Source organism: Gymnodraco acuticeps, unplaced genomic scaffold (genome assembly GCF_902827175.1).
Source record: "Gymnodraco acuticeps unplaced genomic scaffold, fGymAcu1.1, whole genome shotgun sequence".
Classification (NCBI taxonomy): domain Eukaryota; kingdom Metazoa; phylum Chordata; class Actinopteri; order Perciformes; family Bathydraconidae; genus Gymnodraco; species Gymnodraco acuticeps.
Window position 1 is genome coordinate 100 of NW_022990023.1, and position 5,159 is coordinate 5,258.

Sequence of the window (5,159 nt, forward strand, 5' to 3'; positions counted from 1 at the left end):
GTCAGCTAAATGCAATGTAATGTAATGATATGTGGTTATGAATACACAATACCTTTTATGATCTCAAACTTCCACCCTTTTTTTCTTTGCAGAGACATGTTGTAAGATGTTATACATAAAGGGCGTTAGGCTTAAGGCAACTTTCTTCACAGGTGACTTCATCCAGTTAAACTACGTCTGAATAACTCAGACTATGCAAGGCTTACATTAGCAAATGTTAACATATGAGAATTGTAATATTTACATCTTTTCCTGGCTGATTAGCGGGTTAATTGGCATTTCAGCATCCACATCTGGCCTTGATAAGTTGCTTTGTTGGCAAGTAAGAACACATTTTAGAGTTAATGATACACTGGATTGAATCAGTTGCTCAACAGTCCAAATAAAAGGAGTCTGACACTCTGGCAGCACACATCTGAAGAATCAACACCGCAGCAGGACTAAACAAGGTGGGCTGTCTTTTTTCAAATGTGCATGACTAATGTGTGTCCATAATATTGCATTTGATTTCTTAAGCTTATCCACCTTGCTTTTTCTAAAACCGACACTGGTCTGCAGACACGTGAAAACATGAAAGACTGTGGATTCTCGCTCTCATGGTGTTGGTGGTGGTCAGCCAGGGTGAGTTCAGTGTTCAGGAGGAAAGAAAATAACTTCCTGTCTGTTCAATATTTCCTTTATTGGAGGAGTGTTTTTTAAATGTTTTTACATTTACTTTGTGGTTGTTTTTCTTACCTTTGATCTTCTTTAACTGTGTTTATGTATGGACAATGTAAATTCCTCGTATGTGTGAATCTACTTGGCAATAACCCTGTTTCTGATTATGACAAAGACAACAAAAAAATCAAATAACCAATTAATCTTGAACTGTGTTTGTGTTTTTTATTTATTATTTGGAGTCATGAAAATGCAGCACTAAACAAACGTGTTGTCTTTTATTTCCCAGGTGAAGCGTTGAATTGTTACTGCAAATCCAACTACAACATATGTTCAGGCCCAGCTGAGACTTGCGTCGGTTTCTATCAAGTCTGTGGCAGCATTCTGAATACTGTAAGTATAGGCAGTGGCGGCGCCAGAGATTTGCTCTAGGGGGTGCTGTGGGGTAGCTTGACGTTTCAGTAGAGGGTGCTCAAACATTAAGGGTTTCCCATGAATGCACCAGCGCTACAGTTGAATTTTCTACTGCAACACTCCCCACACACACACACAGTGCACCCGCGACTGTTACAATGAAGGCTCGGTAATCAGCTCACGGCATATAGGTGTAAGCAGGGGTAAAGTGTTATTTTTACAAGTGGGGAGTGGTCCTCACCTCCTCTAGGAGGGTCCTCCTCCAGCAAGCTCCCCCGGGAAGATTTATTTTTAAATATTGAAGTTAAAAGCATCAATCTGGTGCACTTTGAGAGCCAAAATGAAGAGATCTATGGATATACAGTATCTCTCAACATACATATGAAACAGAACTGTAAACAGATTTTCTATTTCTTTATAGATATTTTACAAATCACTCCCCTTTTAAAACAAACCGTTTGAGACCCACTGAGATAACTAGACTAAAGTTAACTATCTAAACACTGAGAGTCCTTTACTTCACCTGAGCTGAGGTTATCTGAGACTCTCCGTCTGACAGGAGAGAGTTCTCCCTCCACCTTGTTGTTGAAAAAAGCTCTTATATCCGTTAGCTGGGCTAGCTAGCAACCCAGATGCTGACCACAACGATCTCCGGTAGATACCCACCGGTGCGCGAACTCTCTCTCTCGCTCGCTTGCGCACACACACACACACACAAAATGGCTCGTGCCACACACACACAGAGCAGAGCTTGAATGAAACAGGACCCAGAAGTAAGGCTACTTGTACTCACGAGGCCTATTATGTGTAGAATCCTTCTCGCTTTCAGGTGGTTTTGATTGAGTGTCCACACGTGGACGTTTAAGGACTAAAAAACTATCCATTTGTCACTTTGCTGTTAGCAAATCATTTAGGGCTCCAGCTAACAGGAAGTCACTCAAGTGTCACAAAGTAATTTACCCTATGGGTAGGTCAAAAATCGAATGGATGCTGGCCATTGGCCTAATCATATCACCTGTGTTGGCTTTATGTTTTTGGTCAAACATTTATTTGTTTCACATTTGCATTGATGTAATCAATAATTTTTTCAGATTTAATTAATAAAATAATAATAATTTTCGAAAAAAAAAAAAATAATACACATATTTCTTGGGGGTGCTTAGGGGGGCCGCCCCTGAGTATAGGCCACTCATTCTAGTGTGTTGTAAACAATAAAGAAAAAGAGAAATACCCTGGACCAGTTTAGAGTCGATACTTTCAATGTTTCATTCGTATTTTTATCATGTTTTCACAGATTACAACAACTACAAGGGCTGCATGAGTGCAGATGAGTGCAAGGAGCGGAGAAGCTCAGAATCTGACATCTGCTGCAGCCAAGATCTGTGTAACTGATACATGAACGGCATGCAGCACAACTTCCAGTTATAATAATAATCTGCACTCATGAGCTGTATATTATTTCCTTAATAAAGATCAATAAGTTGCAGCAATAGTTGTTGTTGTTTTTTAAATATCAGATAACTTTTTATTTTATTTCAAATGGAATTCAGACTTTTAAATATTCACATGTATCTGTATGATTTAACAATTTTCACAATTGAATTCCTGAATCCTAAACCGATGCTACAATATCCATCACGAGGAGTCAAATATTTGTGGGAAAGTTTACAGTTTTTTTCAGTTGCTAACACACAGAAATCTCACATAAAGCATCATTATTTACAGTTTTTTCAATTGCTAAAACACATTTTGTGACAACAGGGCTCATTTTGTCAAAACACTTTACACAATTCACAAAACCACACACCCAAAGTGCAAAACACCTCATATAGCAAAATGAAGCACTGCACTCAAAACTACATAAATACAAACAAAACGTTGGCACCAAATGGCACACACTTCCCTTATAGTACAAGACACTTTGTCCAACCAACTACACTGTGGTGCTTTATCTAAAGCACACTCATCTTTTATGGTGTTCTGTATGTAGAGAATTCTGCATAAAAAGATTGTTCAAGTTTACAAACATGTGTGGAGAAACACAAATATAGTGTTGTTATACTTTTACTTTTCTCCAAAACAAATTGTTGCAACATTCCTGCACAACACATACTTACAGTGTGTAAAGACAAATGTTGCCTCTGTCAAATACAGAAAAGTGAAAGGAAAACTTTGAGGAAAAATAAATACAAACAAATATTTTTATAAAAACAGAGGAGAGAAAAAGACTTAGTCTGCATTTTACCAGCTCACTGGGTCTGACCACATCTCCTCATCCACCTGCAGAAGAAGCATCACCTGTAGCCTGACGGTCAAACAGCTTCAACGGTTATGCTGCAAATAGCTCTTCAACTGACTTCAGTTCATCCTCCCTCTCTCTTATCCTCCCTCTACCTCTTCCTCTTGCTGCTGTCCATATATCCATTGTTGTTTTTATAAATGTCTTACATGAAGCCTTTTTCTAGTGTTGACATCCTGGTTGATGAGTCAACAATAAAGCAGTTTGGTGTTTATGTTCATTTGGCACGTGTATTTGTTGATTGGTTCATGTTTCAATCAGGAGAGACGGTTTTGATGTAAGAATACATATTTATTGCAGAGATACACAAATGAATGTAATGGTGATTTTGGCGATTAGGCCCCGTTGTGCAGGAGTATCATTCGGGAGGGTAGAACCGATGCGATGAAACCCCCCTGGGGTCTAGACACTGGTGGTGGTGAATGGATAGGTGGGTCGGTCTGAAGAGGAGTGGCTTGGCTTGACCCTGGATTCAGGGGGACGGGAGGTGAAAAGGGGTGGAGGAGGGTTGCATTGAGTCACCTGAAATGACAGCTGTCAGAGGGGGGAGAGCAGACTTAAAAGGTTTGGCAGAGCGCTATGATAGGCTCTTGGGAATAGAGCGAAGTGATTGGTTAAACTGGAGAGTGACGCCCCCGATCACTTATTGAGAGGAGAGAGAGTAGTTACATGGGAAAAGTAAATGAAGAGTAAATACGGTCTTCCTGGTTGAACTTACGCTGAGCTTCATGCTTAGCATTTTTAATGGCATTGTTTTGAAAATGGCAAACAAGTGAATATGTCAGATTTCTGTGTTTTGCAAAAAGTGCCAAGTTGAATTGCAAATTGGGTGCAGAGCTGAAAATGTGTTTAGAGTTTTGTAGATTTGAGCTGAGGTTTTGCTCTTTGAGTCTGAGTTTAAATAATTATGCTTTATGTGAGATTGTTGTGTGTTAGCAACTGAACAAACTGTAAGTTCAATGGTATGTAGTCGGGTATGTAGTTTTGGGTGCAGTTAGTCATTCTGCAGGATGTATGAGGTGTTTTGCACTTTGGGTGTGTGGTTTTGTGAATTGTGTAAAGTGTTTGGAGAAAATGGCTGTGTTTTCAAAAACTTGTGTTAGCAATTGAGAAAAATTGTAAAGTGAGATGATGCTGATATTTCAACTTTGCATACTACCCTACAATGAAATGACAGTGTGCCACATTTCATGGGAAAATGTTTTAGTTTTTAGTACAACTTGTGCGTTGCATGTATTTACCGAATTTCAAAGTGAATGATTGACAATGGATTGATTACATTGCCCAACAAGTCCAAATAAAAAGGAAGCTGGCAGCACAGATCAGAAGAATCAACAACGCAGTGTGGCAATACAAGGTTAGATATCTTTGAGTTTTCAAATTAATCAACGCTTCAAATTAAAAGTAGCTTTTCATTCCTCACACTTTTCACCTTTGCTTTTTTCCATACACAGATTTGTGTACAGACTGGTGAAAACATGAAGACTGTGATTCTCGCTCTCATGGTGTTGGTGGTGGTCAGCCAGGGTGGGTTCAATGTTCAGGAGAAAGAAAATAACTTCCTGTCTGTTCAATATTCCCTTCTTTAACTGTGTTTATGTATGGACAATGTAAATTCCTCGTATGTGTGAATCTACTTGGCAATAATCCTGTTTATGATTATGATTATGACAAAGACAACAACAAATCAAATAAATCTTGAACTGTGTTTGTGTTTTTTATTTTATTATTTGGAGTCATGAAAATGCAGCACTAAACAAACGTTTTGTCTTTTATTTCCCAGGTGAAG

General features: G+C 38.8%; 1 long non-coding RNA gene across 1 annotated transcript; it reads left to right on the plus strand.

The window, feature by feature from the left end:
• Window positions 1-363: 363 nt before the first annotated feature.
• Window positions 364-2,563, plus strand: LOC117544811. The gene is made up of 4 exons (XR_004568726.1): window positions 364-449; window positions 559-621; window positions 947-1,050; window positions 2,366-2,563. It is a non-coding gene; the product is annotated as an uncharacterized LOC117544811 (long non-coding RNA).
• Window positions 2,564-5,159: the final 2,596 nt, after the last annotated feature.